This window comes from Coffea eugenioides, unplaced genomic scaffold, assembly GCF_003713205.1.
Source record: "Coffea eugenioides isolate CCC68of unplaced genomic scaffold, Ceug_1.0 ScVebR1_271;HRSCAF=916, whole genome shotgun sequence".
Taxonomy (NCBI): Eukaryota; Viridiplantae; Streptophyta; class Magnoliopsida; order Gentianales; family Rubiaceae; genus Coffea; species Coffea eugenioides.
This window is the reverse complement of record NW_020863231.1, coordinates 22,449-47,930: the sequence shown is the minus strand read 5'-3', so window position 1 is coordinate 47,930 and position 25,482 is coordinate 22,449. Positions and strand designations below refer to the sequence as shown.

Here is a 25,482-nt window from a genome sequence, read left to right as displayed (position 1 = left end):
CAACTTTCATGTTTTAAGCCAAGGCCAATTCGGCCTCTAACTAGGAGCTACAAAACCGGGCAGAATGTTATCATCATAAACCCTAACTTTCCAAGATTTCTTCCAAAACAGAAATTGTTTGCAATTAACCACTTTTTCCACCTCATAGAGTCCTTAAACATCATTTCCAATCATCATATATAGCCACACAATCATGTTCATATTAAAACAGAAAAATCCCCAAAAATTATAAAACTTCATCAATTCAACCACAAATCAAGAAATAATCCATAATATTGCATCTCATACTACCACTAAGCATGATTTAAGCATCAATAAAGGGAGGAGAGTGGTTCTTCACAACTCACCTTAGAAACAAGAGAGAGAGAGCAACAAGTCCTCTTAGCTTTCCAAATAACTCCACACAACACTTCACTATCACTCCCTTAAGTGGTTTTATGGAGCAAAATCAAGGTTGGATGGTTGAGTAAGTTGATTGAAGCAAGATTGAAGCCAAAATCTTGAAGAGTTTTCTTTCTTTTGTCGCTCAAGGAGCTCGGCCAAGATGAAGAGAAAATGGTGAATTTTTGGTTATTTTTTTGATTTATTTGGTCAATGGTAAGAAAAGGAATAGTAGTCTTACTTAAGGACCAATCCAATGGTGACACTTGTCACCTCCATTAATGCAAGTCTATCACTTTGTTTCCTCTCACACCAATCCACTTAGCATCCTCTACTTATCTCTTAACACTCGGTAAATTAAATTCAGTATCCAAAACTTAACCTAGTTGGCCGAATTTTTCCGAACTTTTTGCACTAGTGGGTCCCACGTCCGGTATACGCTCTTAATTTCTCAAAACCTATTCGATACTAGAAAAATCATCTAAAAACTATATTTACTCATAAAAATTATCTAGAAAATTTTCCGGATACAGAAAGTGCAGAAAACAAGCCATTGAATATCATAAAACCCTAAAATGGAAAAATTACGGGCTATCACATTATGCAAATTTTCTGACCAGATTCTTAGCCAAACGGGCCATTGGTCCATCTTTATTAATTCCCTTGGGCTAAGATTATTTTGGCCCGGTCGAAATTCAAAGAAAAACAAGTAGGCCAGCCTATCTTTTGAACCAACAAGCCAAACCAAAAATACATGGACTCTAACATCCCAAGCCCAAGCCAAAATTCAATCAAAATAAACCAAACCCATTTACTAAACCCAACTAAACTAAACCTAATCCAACCTTCCTCTTATTTTATTAAACCTAATAAGAGATAAAAATGATTTTAAATTGCTAAACCCCAATTTACACCGTAAAATTCATAAATAGTCTACTCAAAAATCATATTAAAACATGCCAAAGACAATTAAGATTTGAAGGGGCAAAAGAATGGCCGATCCTCCAGATTTTTGGGCCATAGTGAAATTATATGAAAATCTCGATGTCAAAATGCAACCCATGCAGCCTGGTACGAAACAAGCTTTCTTCTTCATTCTTCTACAACTTTTCTGGGTTCTTCATCAAACCCGTAGCATATCAGACCAAACAAGCAACTTGGAGCAAATATTTTTCCACCAAACATTAACCATCAAATTTCATTTTCTCAGGACAAGATGAAACAGCGAATTATGCAACAAAACCCAAACCATTGGGCTGCTATAGGAAGCAAAACAGCAAAGTAGGATAATGAACAAAGTGCAGCAAGATCTTTGACATATTTAGGGAAGATCTGGGCTTGTGTGAGAAGGAGAGGATGAAAGCGATTACCTTTGACGTCTTGTGGAGTCAGGAAGGTGTGGTAAAACTTGTGAGAATCCGAAAATTTTCTTGTTTTCTAGCCATTATTTTTAATTCCTTGCCTACATTTTCTATACTTTCCTTTATTATATTAATTTTCTAGCTATTTTTATAAGGGAATTAAGTTCTCAAGACGTTTTTCCGGTATAAATTAGTTCATGTGGCATTAGTAGTGTATATTGGACGTGGGACCTGCTAGTACGTTACGTGCGATAAGTTTTCATGACTAGGTTAAGTTTTGTATAACGGGATTATTTTATAAGATGTTAGGAGATAATTAGAGGTTAGTTAGATAGAGTAACCATTGGAAGACAAGAGGATGAGATTAAACATTAAAGGTGCCAAGTGTCGCGACCCGATTAGAAGTTGGACTTGACCAAAGGTTTCTTAACTTCCCTAAAGCCAATTTTTACCAAGCTTTCCCCACTTTTCATCCCCTCTTGGCCGAAACTTTGAGAGAAGAAAAGAGAGAAGACTTCATCTTGTATCTTCAATTTCTTGCTTCAATCTTGTGTTTCAACCAACCAAATTGCAATCTACTCTATAAAAGTTGTTCACTAAGGAGATTTCAAGTTATTGGTGGAGTGATTTTGGAAGGGAAAACACCAAGCTTCTAGCTTTCTTGGAGGAACAAGGTAACCTTGGCTAGAACTTCCCTTTACCTCAATTAATTGTCAATTAGTAGTTTAGAGTTGTGAGTTGTGAGAACCCTAAAATTTTCACATTTTCTTAGCCTTTTGTTTATTCTCACTTCCCCTTGTTAAGTGAAAATGTGTTAACCATTTGTTTTCAACAAAGGAAGGTTTTGATATTACGTGTATTTGGGTGAACGATATGTATATACGTGTATGTGTTGGAAGTACGGTTGAGCGCGGCAATTGAACTAGGATTATTTTATTTCTTTGCCTACATTTTATACTTTCCTTGGAAATATTAAAATTTCTATGCATTTTGACAAGCAAGTACAGTTTTAAATTCATTTTTCTAGTATGCGTTAGTGGACGTTAAATTTGAAACGCATTATTGATGTGAGGCCCGCTAGTGCGATAAATGTGATGATTAAGAGTGAGTTTTAGATGATATTAAGTGTGTGATTAGAAGTGATAATAATAAGTTAGTGAATTAGAAGATAAAACCCTAGTATACGCGATTTAAGGAAAAACGGCTAGAACCGACGGGTAACGTTCACTATCGATTGAACACACCACTTGACTACCACTTCCCTACCATCACATACCCTTGATATTGTTGCAAAATATCTCCCTCATCCTCAGCCCTTATAGCTGAAAATGTTGACTAAAAATGCAAGGAAAAGAAAAAAATTTTGGATGGATTTTGGTGGTGCCACTTGTTGGCCATCTATGGCCCTTTGACCAAACCCTTTTGTCTTGCCTTCTTATCTTTCATTTGAGCTCATTCTTCATCATTTTTTTTCTGGTTTGGCCGAGAGCAAGGAGAGGGAGGAGAGTGAAGAGAGTTTTCCATTTCCAACCTTGAATCCAACCTTTGTAAGTGAGAACAAGAAAAACTAAACCGATTAATCATTAGTTTGGAAGTTTGGGAAGCTTAAGGAATCAAAAATTTCAAGGAGTAGTGGAGGATCACTCTTGCAAGGTCTTGTCTTGAGGTATAATGGCTGATCACTCTTTCTGTCTCCATTAATCATGATTAAGTTGGGTATTAATGTTAGAGTTGTGCTTGTGATGCTTGTTTCAAATGGTTTTGATGATTGGAGGGAGGAATATTGAGTTAGGGTTTTGATTTATTCACTCATATTTCTTGTGGGTTAGGTGTTATATGGTGTATATATATGGTATATAATCTTGTAAAGGAGAAAGTAGTGGTAATTTTAAGGTAAAAATGTGAATTATAGCTTGACTATAACAAAAGTCCAGATTTCTGGAAATTCAAGCTTCAGTTCTGCCGGGTTCCAGTTTGTGATGTTAGAGGCCGAATTAGGCTTAGTATATAACATAAAAGTTGTAGAGAATGATGGTTTATAGTTTCCTACAAAATTTCAGCTCAATTGGAGCAATGTAACCTGTGAAAAGACAAAAATACCCCTGACTCTCATAGGTTTAGTCCAGTGGACAATTTTGATATTTCACAACACTAACTGTGTCTGTTCACCCTGATGTGTACTGAATTAGCCTTTGACCAAAACACGAAAGTTGTAGTGCTATGTCTTAGCTTTCCAATGCCTCTAGAATCACCTCGTTTGGACTTCAGTAGCCTGAGTTATTGTCGTTTATGCATAAGGCAGTTAACAAGCCCGAATGTGAGATTCTGGTTCTGTTATTTGCGATTTTGACTTAGATACACTACAAACTGGACTCAGTAGTCTTCATCAAAGTTTTAGGCCTTTGTCGTAGCTTTGAAACGGTATAAATTTCACCCCAATCCGATAAGAGTAGCTTCGGTTGTGTCTGTTACGCAAAACAACGTCAAATCTGTCATTTGTTTCTTGACTCAACCTTCATTTCTGCACATGCTCCTAACTTGATTTTGTACTTGTATGACTTGGAGCCTATGGAATGGCTATTGAAATGAGATGATTTTGTATATGACTTTTGGTTTGATTGAGGAAAAGAATGAAGCCATAAATGGCTGGAAAATAGGTAAATACAAAGGGCGTGTTGCCCAAATTTACGCTCGAGAACTAGGTCGATATACTTGCGACTTGAGTAAGACTTGAGAGCGAATACCATGTGAACCATCTAGGGTATTTACGTTTTCTTTGCCACTTCGACTCAAATAGCGATTTCTTTACAAGTGAGTCTAAGTTTTACAAATATTTTACTTATGTCCTTTGGTTTCAATGTACTCTTTTCACTACCAAAACCATATTTAAACTTTGTACGAGTACGTATTCGACTTTTCTTTGACTCACTTACATCTTTGATGGTTGAAGCATAATGTGTTCGTTTGATATTATTAGGGTTCCTTGGTGATTGAGACTATTATCCGGAAGGAAACTTTGGACGTTATTTTGCTTAAATAGGTGAGTGTTCCTTGTTGTTATGTTCCTCTTGACTATATGCCTTGTTCCATGTTATGGATATTTGATTGAATGTTAAATGCTTTCAATGATTGCTAAAAACGAGTTTTCTAGGTAAGTGTGTACTTTATCGCACTCGACCTAAATGAATGTGAAATTTTCAATGATTGAATAATTATATATGCATGAATGTAAGCCTGATGGCTGAACTAGGTCCTGCCCTTCATTACTGATCGACTCGAGCCAGAAGCGGACTCGATCGAGCGATTTAGTGACCCTAGGTGAACGTTTGGTATACTCGAGTATTACCTTGTTGTCGGGTGGAGTCCGGTCAACGTCCGGAAGGGGGTGAAATGAAATGAATGAACGAGTGGCAATGAATGAAATGAAGGGTTTTACTTATCAAAATGCATTTTTAAAATGATTGGAGGAATAAGAGGAATGACAGGAGAATGAACGAACGAACGAATAGCTCCCTGTGAGCCCGTATCCTTTTAATGAATGTGTTGTTATCGCTTTTCCTTGTGAATGTTTCTTGAACTGGATTGATTATTTGATTATGTGTTCGGAACCTCACTGAGTTTTTAGCTCATCCCTTTAGTTTTGTTTTCCTTAACAGGGGAAGGCGAGCAAGGACGAGAGCGCGGTAGAGACTAGCCTAGACTAGTTTCTTTGATTTTGTAATGGTTCTCGTCCTAGTGCTCGGCACGGGTTGGATGTATGGTGAATTGAGAACCTTTGTATATTCGATGGTTGTACTCCCTTTTGAGAAAGAAATGTATATAAGTTGCGCTTTAAGTTTTGGATCGTTGTTATGTTTATTCTTGGTTTATTCTGGTTTCGATTGAGGATTGAAGTGAACGACTGAGTCCCGACGAGAGTTGGGCAGGTAGTTTATTTTGGAAGTTTTTCACCTGCAGCCTAGCATTCTCTACTCGTTGCGCCTTCTCTACGGCATCGCTGAAGGCGTTAATTTGGGCTACGGTTAGATCTTTTTGGATCTTCACGTTCAGACCTGGACGAATCGTCGTATTCTTCGTTGCTCGATCACGATGAGTTCGGGCGCGAATTTGGACAGCCGAGTGAATTGGCTCTCGTACTCGGCTACTGTCTGGGTCCCTTGACGAAGCCGGATAAATTCATCCTCCTTTCGTTCCTGAACTAGTGGAGGAAAGAATTTAGCGTTGAACTCTCGCATAAAGTTCACCCAAGTCCTGGGCGTTTGTTCTCGGTCCCACTTTTGTCGTATTATGTTCCACCAAGAACGGGCCGCCCCTTCCAGTTGGAAAATAGCAAAAGTCACCTGCCGTTCCTCCGTGTAGTGCAGGGCAGCAAAGATATCCACCATTTTCTCTAGCCACCTTTCGGCTACATCTGGATCGGGTCCCCCAATAAACTTTGGTGGGGCAAACTTCTAGAACCTCTCGAGGGCTCGGTCCTCGCTCTCCACGTGATTACCAGGGTTCCCAGGGTTGGGGTTAGGGTTGTGACCCTGTTGGTGCACCACTTGGGCTAGCAAATCAGTCATTTGCTGCATGGCAGCAGCTATTTGGACATTGGGGTCAACTCTAGGTTCAGGGTTTGGTCCAAACGAGGTTTTCCCAGTGCCCCTTTCAGACATGGGTTGCCTAATTCCACGCCCACGGCCTCGTTCACTACGAGTACCCTCCATTGATCTAAGTCAATCTAAGGCTAAAGTGCAAAGATAATATTAAAGATAATTATAAGCATAAGCAAGTAACAAGAGGTACACACAGATCAAAAGCATATATACACACAACTGTACCGAACCAGTCACACAGTAGCAGTCAGCTGGATACAACCAAAAGAGGTCCATGAAGGTAGCGGGGTCATCCAAAAGTACTATAAACGAACTAGATTAAAAGCACAAAAGCAACTAACGAAAAGTTATTTCCCTTCTAGACCTCCATCCCTAATCTACGAGAATGCCACAATTTATATCTTAATCCAGGTTAATCATACTTACGAACACCCGAACAAACCACATGAAGTTCCATAGAATCAAATTTCTAGTTTGCCCAAGTCCTTTCTAAGCTAGGCTCTCATCGATTTAGTAGTTGGGCACAAGAATCCCAAATAAGATAATTCACAACTCGAGCCGGCCGGTCCCAAGAGTAAATCATCCATATATGAAAGATTCCTACCCGACATACATATCTAGCTTCCTCAAGTCCCATGATAAAGATCTTTACACTTATGACATGCACGGTTCATAACTTATGCTCAAACGAGCACTTAGACACATTCACGAAATCAGGACCATAACACCACTTGGCCCAAGCTCACTCCGCGCAGAGACCACGCGAAGCGGCTTTGATACCACCTGTGACAGCCCCATCTCACTTTAAGGCGAACCAAAGGGTTCGGCGGACTACCTGCTCAACTCTCGCCAGGACTACGGAGTCGAATCACACAAACCCGATATAGCGCACGAACGAATCCCTAAGAGAACAATCAATCAATCAAATGCCGCACTCGTCCGATCGTCCAATGGTTACAAGTATCATATCATCAAACGCAAAGGTACCATCTCAAATGAATACACTTACGGTACATGATAAAACACTTATATACATACATTGAAAACTTTACAATTAAAAGCGTGATACTTAACTAAAAGACAATTAGGGTTCTGAATACACAAAAGCTAACAAAAGAATGTTTACACTAGCTCAACCCTTTTCTCAAAATCACGGTTCAAAGTGTGGTTCCCTGTAAGGAAAACAAAGATAACGGGAAGGGGGTGAGCTTAAGCTCAATGAGGTACCAAAATAATAGCGAGTAAGAATCATGGAACTTCATATTCAATTAGTCAAATATGCAAACCAAATAAAGAAATGAACAACACCATAGATAGAAAGGATACGGGTGGCTCTCAGGAGCCAAATTCCCATTTGCTTCACTGAAGCTTGATCAAATAATAGTTGACACTCTGTCAACTTCCAAATAAAGTAACCAGTCCAGTCCAGTAGAGCACCACTTTACACCAAAATCCCGTTCACCACACATACCCCTTACAGGACCCGAACACCTCAACAGAAGTAGAAGTGGTAATACTCGAGTATACCGGAATCAAGGGTCTCAATACCCAAAGATTCCTAGAACAGACTACTGTGGTTCGTTATCTAATCGACCAGGCCCTTGCCGGCTCGACTCGAGTAACTAGCCACAGGTGTTGAGCTCAGAGGTCACAGAAAGGTCGTTGGATACCAGCCTCCAAACGACGTCCGAACAGTCTCAGATACAGATAACAGATTTTACACAGTAAATAGGCATACAGACAGACAAGAGAACGAGTGTGACAAAGTACACCCTCGTCTCAAATAGAATAAACAGATAGTACAGTCATTCAGATCACAGATTACAAGTGCAGAAATCAAGTTAATACACTCACCAGTTCAAGTACAGGTACGTCAAAGGTTTCACCCAAAGTGGCCTTAATCACCGTGAAACCCTAAGAATAATAAAGGTAAAGTAGTTGGAGTTTCCACATTCAAAACCGAGTAAACGGAATACACAAGTGAGGCTCGATCACAAGTCGTATCCCTTCCCAGGTTAAGTACTAGTACAGAGAAAAAAGATAACAGTTGGTCCTAGGGTTACAAACAACCCCTAAACCCCTTCATTTTTACTAAGATCAACTCAACTTGAAGGAATCGCGTAGCCCTAAAATTTTGGGCAGCATGCCCTCTGTATTTTGCTATATTCCAGCCATTTATGGCTTTATTGTTTTCCTCAACTCAGTCCAATTCAACACATAAAAAATCTCAATACAATAGCCCTTCAACTAGGCTCAAAGTCGTACAAGTGCAATTTCAAGCTAGGAAAATGTCCGGAAATGAAGTTTAAGTCAGAAAACAAAAGATAGATTTGACGTCGCTTAGCGGAACAGACACAACCGGAGCTACGCTTATCAGATTGGGATGCATCTCATACCATTTCGAAGCTAAGACAAAGGTCTACAACTTTAATGAAGACAACTCAGTCCAGTTCGTAGTATATCCAGGTCAAAATGTTAAATTACCGAACCACAATCTCACATTCGGGCTAGTTAACCGTACTATACGTAAATGACAATAACTCAGGCTACTGAAGTCCGATTGAGGTGTATCTTATGGCGTTTCGAATCCAAGACATAGACCTATATTTCTTATGAAGGTATCCAAAGCTAAATCATGCATTTTCAGAGTCAAAAATTGAAATCTATACAAAGACAGAAAACTGTCTGCGAAAATAGGGCTTATGGACAGTCAAGGGTATTTCAGTCATTTCACATGTTACGGTGCTTCGATCGAGCTGAAATTTTACAGAAAGCTATAAAACATCATTTCCTACAACTTTTATGTTTTAAATTAAGGCTAATTAGGCCTCTAACTAGGTCTAACAATACCGGGAAGAACAGGGGAAATTTACAACCCTAAACTGTCATTTTCTGCGCTAACCAGAAATTTTCGCAACCAATCGTATCCAACATATATTAGCTCCAGATTACACTATAATAAGCCCTCAATCCATGACCAAACCATGATTATCATACAAAACAGAAAAATAACAATAATAAATCAAAATCCATCATAACCTCACTTCCAACCATAAACAAACCACAATCACACCATATGTCATCATATTAAGCCACTAAAGCTACCAATTGAACATTATCAAAGCTAAAGGGAAAAGTTCTTAACAACTCACCTTGTAACCTCAAGAAAACAAGCAAATTAGCACCTCCTCTTCCCAAACCACTCCACCAACTTAGTCACTACCACCTAACAAAGGATTTCTACGGAGTGAATTCGAGAGTTTTCGGTTGAATCACAAGATTTGTGCAAGAAATTGGATCAACTAGTTGAAGGTTTTTTTTTTCTTTTCTCTCCAAGAAGTCTCGGCCAAGAAGATGAGTATGGTGATGATTTTGTAGTGAATTTTTAATATGTAGGAAAGGTAAAGTAAAGGTAGAGTAAAAGGTCAAAGTCCAAGGGTGAATTGAATGGTGACACTTGTCACCTTTTGGCTTAAAACTTATCCTTTTGTCTCTCCAATGATAATCCATCTAGGTAACCTCTAATTGTCTCTTAATACCTGATAAATTAAACCCAGTATACACAACTTAACCTAATTGGCCGAATTTTATCGAATTTACCGCACTAGTGCGTCCCACATCCGGTATACACTCTTAAAACCTTAAAAACTAACTTATACTAGAAAAATGATTTTAAAACTATATTTACGTATAAAAATCTCGAAAAAGCAATATAATAGGGTTTCATGAAGAAAATGCATGCAAGAAAAGAAAATAACATATTATGAGATAAAGAAAATTTACGGGTCCTCACATAGTACACCTTGATCCGATAACCACAGCTCTAGATATGGTCGAAACTGTGCAATCCGTTTTCATACCGTTTTCATTTCCACGCGCGCGCATGCATTTCTTTGCCGTTTTTGCCGTTTTGGCCGTCTTAGTCCTTATTTCCATTACGATGGTTGTTTGACTGATAGTTGAGTATAATCTTTTATCACAGGCAGTGACGACCCGGACGGAGTTGGTGGACCCGTATAAATTGTCTTGATTTGCGTGTTAGTTATTTTGGGTGAGTAATTGGGTTTGTTTATATAATAAATTGTCAAAGTATTTTGTATATATTAAATGGGTACTTGACCTCGGGTGTACTTTATCTCACTCGACCTAAGCCCATTCTATGTTCTTGATTTAATATGTGAGAATACATGCCTTGTGTTGAGTATCACCCCTTGTGCTGTGTGCTGTTGGGGTGATTACATGACTTGTGTATTTTGATGAGTACTTTGTTGAGAGATATCCTTTGTTGAGAGATTGGATATCTCAGGGCTCAGTTCCAACCCGGTTCCAAGGGTAGACGGACTATTCGAGCCCACCGGTGCTTGGTCGAAATTAGTCCTATGCTAACCTTGGGATTTTGTTCTTTGTTAAAGCAAAGTGATTTTGCTTTTGCTCGAGCTGCTATGTGCTGATGACTTGTGACAGCCCCACCTCCCCCTAAGGCGTACCAAAGGGTTCGGCGGACCGCCTGCCCAACTCTCGCCGGGACTCAGTCGTTCACGTCAATCCTCAATCGAAACCAGAATAAACCCACCAGACTAAACATAACAACGATCCAAAACTTAAAGCAAAAGGGAGTACAAACATCGAATATACAAAGGTTCTCGATTTACCATACATCCAGCCCGTGCCGAGCACTAGGGCGAGAACCATCCCAAAAGAAACTAGACTAGGCTAGTCGATACACAGCTCTCGTCCTTGCTCGCTTTCCCCTGTTAAGGAAAACAAAACTAAAGGAATGAGCTAAAAGCTCAGTGAGGTTCCGAACACATAGGCAACAAGAAGTTCAATGCATTCATTACATATAACCAATAATTCAAGATACAAATACAAAATAAGGCGATAAACACATTCATTAAAAGGATACGGGCTCACAGGGAGCCATATATTCGTTCGTTCGTTCGTTCTCCTGTCATTCCCCTTATTCCTCCGGTCATTTAAATAAAATGCATTTTTGGTAAATAAAACCCTCGTTCGTTCTTTCGTTTCGTTCACCCCCTCCTGGAAATTGGCCAGGCTCCACCAGAATACAAGGTAATACTCGAGTATACCAAATTTGTAACGACCCCATTTTCCCCTAAGGCGAACCAGAGGGGTCAACGGGCCGCCTGCCCAGCTTTCGCCAGGACTCAATCATTCCCTACAGTCCTCGAATGAATTACAAGATAAAACTCAACTTTTACATCATATTCTCCAAAATTTACATATCACAATCGAAGCGGAAACTAGTTCTAAGCGAAAAATGTAGATTTACATCCGATTCAATTCCAAATATTTATACAAGCCCAAAAGTACATAAATCAAAACCAAAACTAAACTATACAAGATGTACGCCATCCAGCCACACAAAGATCCAAATACAAGGTCTTCCTTTACCTCGATCCCTGTGGGGAGAAGAAGATAATAGGGGGTGAGCTAGAAGCTCAGCGAGTGACCAGTAAAATCAACAGCCAAGTATATTTCACAATAAAGCATTAATATGATGTCATGATGCAGTAATCAAATGTTCATTTATTGCTCATGTGAGCCAGTGAAGTTCTTGTACTTAAATATCCAATGCTCGTTTAGATCATGTAACCATGAAACAGAAGTAAGGAGCCATCGTGCTCCAAAGAACGTGTAAACAATAGTGGAGACATTGGTTCTAAGTACAAGACTTTCCAGGAACTCATTGGAGCCAAATTATGTCATGGCACACACCCGAACCCCCAAATGATATGCAATGGAGTAATAAATGCAAGAATTAGTTCAAAAGTAACTTTGGGACAGTCGAGGGATCACTCACACAAAATATAGTGCTTCAAGTATTCACGTTCAACTATACTCCAGGTTTGAAGTCCAGCTCTGCGATAAAAATCCAATTTGAGAACTTGAAACACGAGTAAGATTCGAAACTTAAACGTTCCGTTCATTAAGAATCAACCAATTGAAATTCATTTGAAAGGCATTCGCGAAACACTTGCTCGCTTTTCAAATCATAAGGTTTTGTAGTATAGATACTTGGAAATAACACTTGAGTTGAAAGTACAAGGAAATACAAGTTTACATTGGCCATTATGTCTTTTCCTCAAGGGTACAAGTTCGGCCAAGTCCTAATGTATAACCCTCGATAAACAAAGTAGCAAAGGTGCTTGCTAGTTCAAGTAATAATCACTTAACTTTACACAAGTTACAAGTCTCGTTTCCTAGTCCTCGAGTATAAATTCGGGCAGCATGCCCTTTGTGTTTACCTAATTTTCCAGCCTTTTAGGCTTCATTGTTTTTCTCAAACACAACCCAACATCATACATATCAGCAATTTATGTCAAGAGCCGTTCCATAGGCTCACAATATCATAATAACAAGAATCGCATTAAGTACAAGTGCAGAAATTCAATTTGGCACAAGACAGATTTGACGTATAAAAGCGGAAATAACTTGTCCGAGGCTACGCTTATCGGATTAAGGCGAAACCTATGCCGTTTCGAAGCTAAGACACAAAGCTACAACATTCATGAAGGTCACTTAGTCCATTTCCTAATGTAACTTAGTCAAATTCTCGAATTACTAAACCAGAAACCAATTCGTCGGCTGTTTAAATGCAGAACACTGTAATGGACATAACTCAGTGTACACAAGTCCGAATCAGGTTTTCTTTGAGGCATTTTAAAGCTACTTCAGAACACTACAACTTTTATGTTTTGGCCCAGAGCTAAATCAGAATGGATCCTGGTCAAAAATCGTGATAAACTGGACTGAACTGAAGAAACGGACTGCTGGGAAATTCTTAAAACAGTAGGGGTATTTTGGACTTTTCACGTTCTGCGTTGCTCCGATTGAGCTGAAATTTTATAGGCACCTATAAAACATCATTTCCTACAACTTTCCTTCTTTGACCCAAGGCCAATTCGGCCTCTAACACATAGATACAAATTCGGACAGAAATGATCAAGAATTTTCCAGAAATCTGGAATTTGTAGTTTCTAGTGAAATTTTCCCTAATTTCTCACTCCAATCACTCCCAAAACACCTTATAAAACCTCAATGGTAACATACAAGTATCACACATCAAGTTGGGCAGAAATTCCACAGCCCTAGTTCATCAATTAAATTGGGGAAAAACTTCTACACATGCTAGCATCCATGAATCCACCACCAATCAAGCTACTAAGCTTACTTTAACCATGATTGAAAGAGAAAGTTAGAGAGATATCATCCTCTTACCTTGATTTGAGTTCTCCAAGGGTAGCCCAAGCCTTCTCTTTCCAAAATTTCACCACCAAACACTAGCTAATCACTCAAGGAGAAGATTAATCGGTTTGGTTTGGTTTGATTCTTGCTTTATAGATGAATCCAAGAAGAAATGAAGAGGTTTCTCTCTTATTCTTCCTCTCTCCCTCTCTCGGCTCTTAGCAGCAGAAATAAGGTGGAAGACTTAGCTAATTTGGGATATAAGAAGGTAAGATGGTTAAGTAAGGTCTTGGTCATTCATTTGCCAACACTTGGCACTACCACATCCACTCAATTTATTTCTTTCTTTCCTTGCATAATTAGTCAACATTTTCGGTCAGACTTAGCTGATATTGAGAGGATATTTTGCTCAAAAATCAATGAGCTTGTAGGGTAAGAAAGTGGTGGTCAAATGGTGCGTTCAAACGGTAGTGCGCGGGACCCGCCGGTTCGCGCCGTTTTTCTTAAAAACTCACGTACAAGGGTTTTTACTTCCCATTCACTAACCTTATATCATTGCCACTAGTCACATATTATTTCTCACTTAAAAGTCACTTTTATTCACCAAATTTAATCCTTGCTCCATACCGAAAATTCATCCGGCGAGAAAATCGGGAAAACCTAATTTTGCTCAATTTGAAACCGAAGTGAAAAATCCTATTTTCTAGGTTCATTGGCACTTATTGTGGGGTGATTGAGTAGTATGGCCATTATAAAGTGGTATTTGTCAAAGAAAAGGGAATTTTAAGAAAAATATAAGGAATTTGCACGGCTTCTGGCCGGATTTTCCCACAAAACTCTATTCACCAGAAATTTTTCCCTTTTCTTCTGCCTCGGGGCGTCACAAACTCCCCTCCTTAAAAGAATGTCGTCCTCGACATTCCAACTTGTACTAATCAGATTAAAATAGTTCTCGAAAGTCGATCACGTATTAAGAATCATTTCAATCTCGCTTATCATAATCAAATACTAATCAGATCAAGTATCTAAAAGATCAATCACATACTAAGAATCACTCTAATCTCACTTATCGTAATTCATGATCCAGTAAAGCATGGCTTATTAAATAATCACTTATCAAATTCAAGTACTAAATATCACGCCGATCCAACTTATCCAATAGTCATGGTCCACTAGGGAGTTAATCAAGTGATTAGATAAAACAGGCAAAACGCTTGAGGTTGGACGTAAAGTCCCAGATATTCGGAAGAAATGCAGGATATAGCGAAACTTTAGATCAAATATTCATCCTTGGTGGTGCTGGACAACACAACAAGCTAGCACAACGGCTATGCTTCACCAAAGAATTTCAGTTCAGTAAGTTGGCCCTGGCGGTGATGGACAACACAACAAGCTAGCACAACGGCTATGCTTCACCAAAAGCCTCAGTTCAAGTATTTGTCCCTGGCGGTGCTGGACAACACAACAAGCTAGCACATCGGCTAAACTTCGCCAGAGAACCTCAGTTCATGTATTCGTCCCTGGCGGTGCTGGACAACACAACAAGTTAGCACATCGGCTAAACTTCGCCAGAGAACCTCAGTTCATAATTCCATCTCTGGTGGTGATGGACAACACAACAGGCATGCCTCGCCAGAAGAATGGCGGTGCTGGACAACACAACAGGCAATGCCCCACCAGAGAGGTTCAGTTCAACCGCTACAGAAGAGTAGTAGCCGGTCTACAACCATATGAGTACGAGTAAGTTCACGAGTAGGGTAACAGTAGAGTTCAAACAAATAGGTTCAAAACAGAACGGAATATTTCAGGTTCATGCAGCACGAATAGAAAGAGGTTCAAAAGCAGGGTCAAATGCTTTAGGTTCATGGAGCACCAGTACAATTAAGAACTCACTCGTCCAACTTATGCCCAGCAAATCACATTCCTAAGCAGTCACAAGATTCAAGTTCACATTCCATATATTCAGCCAAATTAGGTCCATCAAGGTACGTAAGGCACACTAGCCTAAACAGGTTCAAGTCTCAAGTAAGCTCAGTCTAATCGGTTTCAGGCAGTTCGAGTTCTCTTATCAACCCAGTACAATACTTTCGGGGTTCAAACTTCCTAAGGTTGTAATATTGGCACAGAACCAACCCTAACATATGTTGCGCACAAGAAAATTTCACCAAGTTTCCGACTAGATTAATCCATTATACACTAGTAGATCTGATCTTCGGGTTTATTTTCGATTCATATTCAGTACTAGGGACCTATTAAATTGTATGAATCTGTCCATCAATTTCTCCCATGAATACGGAGTTGGCTAAACCCTCGGTCACAGCCCTTTACTCCTAGCCCTGCTACCATACTTAATAAAAATCTGTAAGTGCAGGAAAAGGATTAACTAAGCATGAAAGAACTTAACACGTATACTAGTTGCAAAAACATTTAAAATCAGGTCATGATTTATTACATATATCAAAAATTATAACCTGAGTTAAAAGTCATAAAATAAGGCCAATATGTCGGAATTTGTATATAAACACTTAGGTACCATAAAAGATAAAAGCATAGGTAAGCTAGATACAAACGTCTCACGATGTGGACCACCCTTCCTAGGTCTTCCACATGGTCCAATTATTGCTCATTTCAATTAGATTACATGCCTTCACGACATTAGATCCAAGAAATCCATAACACAAGCCGAAGTCAAAGGTTATCCATGTCAAAGTTCAAAATGCCATCATCTCCAAGAATAACCAATCTTAGGTTCTATAGTACAGTCGCAAGTTCCAAGTTCAAACCCAAGAAATGAATACACTTGCTAACTAACGTGCCAAATGGAACCCAAGTCAATTCACACTAACTTCGTACTCTTGAATACAGCCACTCTATATCTCAAAGCTGTCTCAATCCGTACATTTAAAATTGGCTCACTCTTCTTGAAAGTCAAGAATTTTAAAACATAAGATGAGTGTTTAAAGTAATCAAAATCTTATCAAGTTCAGGATTCACATTAGTAAACATAAGCTTGCCATTCTCTCGAAAACTCAGGATATATATATATTTTTCTTTGTATAAAGCATGGACCAATTCAAGTGTGAGAATATGCCGGTATACAATCAAGGGGAAAACTTAGTTTAGAAATTGTTATCCTGGTATTAACCCATCATATACAAAATTCAACAAGCTCATCAGGTATTCACAACTTTTCAAATTTGAACTTCAAGTAAAACTCACATTTTTACTAAAATCGGCAAATTACACATACTTAAAGCATATATATCTTATTTCCAATCATTGCATACAAATAAAACTAGTACATCCTAGCTTTTCTTCAAAATCCCAAAACAAAATTTCTTTAGAAAGTAGGGGCGAAAATGCATTTTATTCCTTTGGTACTTTTATCTTGGTTCAAAATCATTACTCATAAAATTTGGCTATCACATCTCACCTTTTATCCATGGCCATGGCCAGTACTAGGAATCACCTCAATTCCTTCCACACTTACAAACATACTAGAATTCAAATTCGTCCAATCTTTCACTAGTCATCTAATTCCTCAATTTTATTTTTTTTTTGTTTTTCTACAAGTCCCAAATAAGGAATTCTCAAACAATCAATTTCTTTGTACCACTAGGATACAATAGCTCCTCGTTCACATAATATTCAAATTACTCTCACAGCCAAACATCCTAAACTTTAACTCTAGGATACGCTACAGAGATCTGGAACCTAAGCTCTGATACCAATTGTAACGACCCCATTTTTCCCTAAGGCGAACCAGAGGGGTCAACGGGCCGCCTGCCCAGCTCTCGCCAGGACTCAATCATTCCCTACAGTCCTCGAATGAATTACAAGATAAAACTCAACTTTTACATCATATTCTCCAAAATTTACATATCACAATCGAAGCGGAAACTAGTTCTAAGCGAAAAATGTAGATTTACATCCGATTCAATTCCAAATATTTATACAAGCCCAAAAGTACATAAATCAAAACCAAAACTAAACTATACAAGATGTACGCCATCCAGCCACACAAAGATCCAAATACAAGGTCTTCCTTTACCTCGATCCCTGTGGGGAGAAGAAGATAATAGGGGGTGAGCTAGAAGCTCAGCGAGTGACCAGTAAAATCAACAGCCAAGTATATTTCACAATAAAGCATTAATATGATGTCATGATGCAGTAATCAAATGTTCATTTATTGCTCATGTGAGCCAGTGAAGTTCTTGTACTTAAATATCCAATGCTCGTTTAGATCATGTAACCATGAAACAGAAGTAAGGAGCCATCGTGCTCCAAAGAACGTGTAAACAATAGTGGAGACATTGGTTCTAAGCACAAGACTTTCCAGGAACTCATTGGAGCCAAATTATGTCATGGCACACACCCGAACCCCCAAATGATATGCAATGGAGTAATAAATGCAAGAATTAGTTCAAAAGTAACTTTGGGACAGTCGAGGGATCACTCACACAAAATATAGTGCTTCAAGTATTCACGTTCAACTATACTCCAGGTTTGAAGTCCAGCTCTGCGATAAAAATCCAATTTGAGAACTTGAAACACGAGTAAGATTCGAAACTTAAACGTTCCGTTCATTAAGAATCAACCAATTGAAATTCATTTGAAAGGCATTCGTGAAACACTTGCTCGCTTTTCAAATCATAAGGTTTTGTAGTATAGATACTTGGAAATAACACTTGAGTTGAAAGTACAAGGAAATACAAGTTTACATTGGCCATTATGTCTTTTCCTCAAGGGTACAAGTTCGGCCAAGTCCTAATGTATAACCCTCGATAAACAAAGTAGCAAAGGTGCTTGCTAGTTCAAGTAATAATCACTTAACTTTACACAAGTTACAAGTCTCGTTTCCTAGTCCTCGAGTATAAATTCGGGCAGCATGCCCTTTGTGTTTACCTAATTTTCCAGCCTTTTAGGCTTCATTATTTTTCTCAAACACAACCCAACATCATACATATCAGCAATTTATGTCAAGAGCCGTTCCATAGGCTCACAATATCATAATAACAAGAATCGCATTAAGTACAAGTGCAGAAATTCAATTTAGTTCAAGACAGATTTGACGTACAAATGCGGAAATAACATATCCGAGGCTACGCTTATCGGATTAAAACGAAACCTACGCCGTTTCGAAGCTAAGACACAGAGATACAACATTCATGAAGGTCACTTAGTCCAGTTCCTAATGTAACTTAGTCAAATTCTCGAATTACTAAACCAGAAACCAATTCGTCGGCTGTTTAAATGCAGAACACTGTAATGGACATAACTCAGTGTACACAAGTCCGAATCAGGTTTTCTATGAGGCATTTTAAAGCTACTTCAGAACACTACAACTTTTATGTTTTGGCCCAGAGCTAAATCAGAATGGATCCTGGTCAAAAATCGTGATAAACTGGACTGAACTGAAGAAACGGACTGCTGGGAAATTCTTAAAACAGTAGGGGTATTTTGGACTTTTCACGTTCTGCGTTGCTCCGATTGAGCTGAAATTTTATAGGCACCTATAAAACATCATTTCCTACAACTTTCCTTCTTTGACCCAAGGCCAATTCGGCCTCTAACACATAGATACAAATTCGGACAGAAATGATCAAGAATTTTCCAGAAATCTGGAATTTGTAGTTTCTAGTGAAATTTTCCCTAATTTCTCACTCCAATCACTCCCAAAACACCTTATAAAACCTCAATGGTAACATACAAGTATCACACATCAAGTTGGGCAGAAATTCCACAGCCCTAGTTCATCAATTAAATTGGGGAAAAACTTCTACACATGCTAGCATCCATGAATCCACCACCAATCAAGTTACTAAGCTTACTTTAACCATGATTGAAAGAGAAAGTTAGAGAGATATCATCCTCTTACCTTGATTTGAGTTCTCCAAGGGTAGCCCAAGCCTTCTCTTTCCAAAATTTCACCACCAAACACTAGCTAATCACTCAAGGGGAAGATTAATCGGTTTGGTTTGGTTTGATTCTTGCTTTATAGATGAATCCAAGAAGAAATGAAGAGGTTTCTCTCTTATTCTTCCTCTCTCCCTCTCTCGGCTCTTAGCAGCAGAAAATGAAGAGAAATGAAGCTGATTTTTGTCTTATAAGAAGTAAGAAGGTTAGAGTTAATTAAGACCACAATTTGGCTAACACTTGGACAATTCTTAGCCACTAATTTTTTTCTCTTTCTTCCCCTTGCTTATAAGCCACAAATTTCGGTCCCCTTAGCTGTAATATAAGAAGATATTTTGGCTCAAATATCAATAAGCTTGTGGTGCAAGAAAGTGGTGGTCCAGTGGTGCGTTCAAACGGTAGTGCGCGGGACCCGTCGGTTCGCGCCGTTTTCCTTAAAAACACCCGCACTAGGGTTTTTACTTCCCATTCACTAACTTTATTTCATTTCTCCTAATCACATATTATTTCTCACTTAAAAGTCACTTTTATTCACCAAATTTAATCCTTGCTCCATACCGAAAATTCATCCGGCGAGAAAATCGAGAAAACCTAATTTTGCTCAATTTGAAACCGAAGTGAAAAATCCTATTTTCTAGGTTCATTGGCACTTATTGTGGGGTGATTGAGTAGTATGGCCATTATAAAGTGGTATTTGTCAAAGAAAAGGGAATTTTAAGAAAAATATAAGGAATTTGCACGGCTTCTGGCCGGATTTTCCCACAAAACTCTATTCACCAGAAATTTTTCCCTTTTCTTCTGCCTCGGGGCGTCACAAAATTCACTCGGCTTCTGGCTCGAGTCGATCGGTAACGAAGGGCAGGCTCCAGTTCAACCAAAAGGCTTACATCATGCGCAACTAATGTAGCAATCATTAAATCATTGAAAATTTCACGTTTCATTTAGGTCGAGCGCGGTAAAGTACAAGCTCGCCTAGAAAACTCGTTTTGGAAATCCTTGAAAGCACTTAACACATTATCAAACAAGAACACAAGTCATGAAGTCAAGAAAAATATACCAAACAAGGAACACTCACCTATTTATGCAAAACAACGTGCAAATATCCTTCCGGATATTACCTCAGTCACCGAGAAAACCTAAGAGTAAATGAGAAAGAATATTACAGTCTATCTAGCACAAACAATTAGGTGAAATCGAAGAAACCCAACAATTGATGAATAAAACGTATAGAAATGACTTTAAAATGAAACGAGGGCATTTGGACCGGTGGACGGAAATAGCTAGGGTTTCATAAACTAAACGCAAAACCAAACAAAAAGGGGTATAAAATTTCCAATGGAAAACACTTGAACCAAAGACATGTCGGAATTCAACTATATAGACTAAGAAATATTGTTTTCGGGATTGTTTATGTGGTTCAAAATCATCTCATATTCAAGTAGATATTATAGACGAAATGTCTTAATGAAATTCATGTAAAAGGGAGGAAAAAATACCCAAGAAAACCCTAAACCACTCCTTTTTATTTGGGTAAGAGTAAGTAAACATTTGGAGTTTCCAATTGAAGAAGGATCATGTTTTAAGATGGAAAAATGGTCATAGTATTTGCCAAACGAAAATATACAAGTTCAAGTAGAAACTTAGCCCTCGAGTGAAAATTTGGGCAGCACGCCCTTTGTATTTACCTATTTCCCAGCCATTTATGGCTTCATTATTTTCCTCAATCAATCCCAACATTACACACAATATAAATAGCCACTCAATAGGCTCAATGTCATATGATTACCAAATCAAGCTAGGACATGTGCGGAAATGACGTTTAGGTTGGAAAACAAAAGGCAGATTTGTTGTTGCTTAGCGGAACTAACACAACTGAAGCTACACTAGTCAGATTGAGGTGAAATGTACTCCGTTTCGAAGCTAAGAGAAAGGGCTACAATTTTGAAGAAGGCCACTCAGTCTAGTTTGCAATGTATCTAGGTCAAATTTACTAAAACAACCCCAGATTTTCTAGTTCGCAGTTCAACTAGCAGTCCGGATTCATTCAATCATATCTCAGCACATACAACTCCAATTCAAGTGATTCCAAAGCCATTTGAAAGCTAAGATACAAGACTATAAGTCTTAAAAAGACATTGACAACCAAATTAGTAGTATTCCTGGTCAAAACAACCAATTACAAAAGCTGATTAGCATGTTCGGATGGAAACAGGGCAGCAGGGGTATTTCAGTCTTTTCACAGGCTATGTTGCTCAGATTGAGCTGAATTTTGCAGGCATCTCTAAAATATCATTCTCTACAACTTTTATGTTTTGTGCCAAGCCTAATTCGGCCTCTAACATAGGGCAATGAAACCGGACAGAACTGAAGCATACAATTCCAGAAATCTGAAATTTTGGGATTTCAAGGGCAATCTCTTCATTTTCTTGATTCAATCACTACCACAACCTCTTATACAAGCCTATATACATCATATACCACTCCTACAACAAGTATAAGAAGGAAATCAGTCAAACCCTAGTTTACATACATCACCCCAAAATCATCACAACAACTTGTATAGCTACTAATCTAACCAAAACATGAGTTATATAACAACTTGAACAAAAATAAAAGAACCAAAGCCATGGGTCAGACCTTATACCTCAACAAAAGGGCTTGCAAGAGTAATACTTCACCTCCTCTTGAAATTTTTGGTTCCCTTAGCTTCCCAAGTTCACAACTCACAAGTTAATCGGTTTAGTTTTCCTTGGTTGCACTCAAATGGTTGGATTCAAGATGGATTGAAGGTTTTTCTCTCTTGCTCTCTCTCTCTCCCTTGCTCGGCCAAAAGACAGAAAGTATGAAGGAAAATAAGCTGAAATGAAGGATAAAAGAACAAGAAAAAAAAATTATTCAAAGAGCCATAGGGTGGTGACACTTGTCACCACCAAAGCCATGCAAATTTCTCTCTCTTTCCCTTGCATTTTTGGCCACAAATTTCGGCCATATGGATGAGTATGAGGGGGGGATATTTTGTAAAAATATCAGGGGTATGTGGTGGTAAGGAAGTGGTGGTCAAGTGGTGGGTTCAATTGGTAGTGATCGATACCCGTCGATTTGACGCGATTTCTCTTAAATCGCATATACTAGGATTTTTAGCTTATAATCACTAACTTATTATTATCACTTCTAGTCATATAGTAATTCCTCATCCAAAAATCACTTTTACCTATCCAATTTGATCCTCACTCCGTACCGAATAATCATACTACGGGAAAATGTGAAACCCTAATTCGCTCTTAACTTGGAAACGAAAAGTGAAACCCTACTTCCTAGGTTCATTTGCACCTATTGAGGAATGATTGGGTATTAGGGCCATAATAAATGAATAATTTCCAAATGAAAGGTATTTTTAAGAAAAACGTGAGGAATTTTACAATTCCAGTGATTAAAATTAGGGTTTCAATTAAAATATGAGTGATTTAAGAAAACCGGTTAGTCATAAGTAAATTAGGGTTTTTTGATTAAAATTTTAAGGTTTCTAGTCTTTTAAAACAAAATAAGGTTTTAAATCAAACCCAAAGAAATATACTTTAGTATTTTCTTTACAAACAACCTCCTAATTTTCGGGGTATCACATGACTGGCCAGCGGGGGTTGATAAGGTGAATGGGGAAAGTAAGTGGAGTCTACGGACTATGAGTATTTTGGTTAACAGAGTGTCAACAGATGGTCAAGATCGGGGAATTGAACTGGTTTTGAAGCCACTTGTATCCTACCATTGTGATGTTACATTTCTATTTATTGATGCGAAATATCTTGGTCTACATGTTTATTTAGATGTGATTTTACGTTTTTATCCCCGATTATTCACTAAACATATAACTTACCCCATTCCATTTGTTTTCCTTAACAGGGGCCGGCGCGGGGATCGCTCGGGAATGTGTATAGTATAGGTAACTTTTGGGGGTTGTAGAATGGTTGATTTTACCCTAGTACTTGTTGTAAGTTGACTAGTAAGATGTATATATTTGTTGTGACAATTATAGTTAGTAGCTTATTTAGGGGTTACTTTCTAGTACTAATAGTGTGTATGACTTGATGTAGTAGTTTTATACAACTTTTGAAGACGTAATAGTGTAAATGTAACTCTCTTTTGCATGAGGTCTATTTTCTCGTTTTTAAGTATTGAGTCCTGGCGCGAGCTAGGCAGACGATCCGCTAAGCCCTTTGGTAAACCTCTGGGTACGGAGGGGTCGTCACAAAACTCAAAAAATATATCCAGAGACAGATGGATGAACTGGGGATGTTTTTTCTTCGAAATTCAAGGGCTGCGAAGGCAGCGATTTCCAGCCCCAATTCCACACACTTTGAGGTGTTTTTTCCAAAAATTTTGTGAACAAGAGATTTTCCTCTTCAAGCGTAGATGATGCAGAAATGAAGAAGTTACTTAAATGACTCAATTTCAGATCGGATTTTGCTCATGAAAGAAGCCAGATATCCAACCCTAGCTCAAAATTTTCACCAACATTTTTCTGCACTTTTTCTCTCCCTTTTTGCTGTTTTTTCTCTCTTCAGCTGCCACCTCTCTTTTTCTCTCCTTTCCTTCTTCCTTTTTCCTTCCTTTCTTCCTTTTTCCTTTTTTTCTTCCCTTTTTCTTCCTTTTTCCTTTTTCCCTTTTTTTCTTCCCTTCTTTCTTGTGCTCGAAGCTCTCTTTTTTCTCTCTTTTCTAGATTTTTCCTCCAAAACTCAATAGCTGTCCTTGCCACCTAACCTCTTGCAAGTGTTGTGATATGCAAAAAGACAAAAACACATGGCTAATATTCACTCTATCCACTTAGCTATCTTGCATGCATTCTACCTATTTTCTTGTTTCTTTTTTTCTTTTTACTTTTCAAGGAAAAAATTTAGAGTAAACAAAAATGTTAAATTCCTTTTTGAGATTTGCCTTGCGAATTTTCATTTTATTTTGAAAAAAATTGAATTTGAAAAGATTAAAAAAAATTTTGTGAAAATTTTCTTTTTCCAGAAGTTTAATGCAAAAAATGTTTTAAAAAATGATGAACCTAATGCAATAAAAAATAGATAAGTATCATTTTGCAAACTTTGGTTAAAAATAAAAATAAAATAAAATCAAAATTTTTGGTGTCTACAACTTGCCCCATTTTGTCTGAATTTCGAAAAAATTCGAGACAAAGACGTAAACACCAAATACGTACCTATTATTCTGCTGCGAACTGAAACAAGCAAACATATAAAGGTCAGTGGGATAAAACCCAATCCTGCCGTAAAAATTGGTCAGGCCTGCCATAAAATTGGTCAGTGGGATAAAACCGGAGCCTGCCATAAAAATTGGTCAGTAGGATAAAATCCGAGCTTGCCATAAAAATTGGTCAGTGGGATAAAACCCGAGTCCAATAAAATAGTTAGTGGGATAAAACCAGAGCCTGCCATAAAAATTGGTCAGTAGGATAAAATCCGAGATTGCCATAGAAATTGGTTAGTGGGATAAAACTTGAGTCCAATAAAACGGTCGTAAAATAACTTTTAAAATCACAATTTTTCAAAACTTGCCCCAGTGTAGGTCTTTTTTTTCAATGATTGACCCTCCCATTTGTAAGATTCTGACTTGTGCTTATTCATTATTTCAGCCGTCAATACCTGCACAGAAGGGCTCGCCAATGTACAACATGCACTTGAATTTCTTATTTTATTTTAAAAATTGATGTAACTACTACTCATGAAAAGAGCAGCTTTATCGAAGTCAAATTTTGGACGATCGATTCGAAAGTATATTACTTGACTCTTGGGCGAAATCCTCAAATGTATTACAAAAATTTGACCTAGTATGGGCCTATTTTGCGAAATCTCGCAAATAAAAATTTGCCCAAGTATGGGCCCATTTGGTTGCAAAAATTTTTGTTCGGATGGCTCTCCATTTATTTGAACAAAGTAAGAAACTATGTTTCCTAAAATTTAGAAAATAATTGTGGCGACCCCACTTCCCCCTAAGGCGAACCAGAGGGTTGGCGGGCC

General features: G+C 38.2%; 1 protein-coding gene across 1 annotated transcript in view; it reads right to left on the bottom strand.

Annotated features, from left to right (window-relative positions):
• Positions 1-25,482, bottom strand: part of LOC113757091 (uncharacterized mitochondrial protein AtMg00860-like) — a 36,090-nt gene that overhangs the window by 4,722 nt on the left and 5,886 nt on the right. The gene's annotated exons all lie outside the window — the stretch shown is intronic.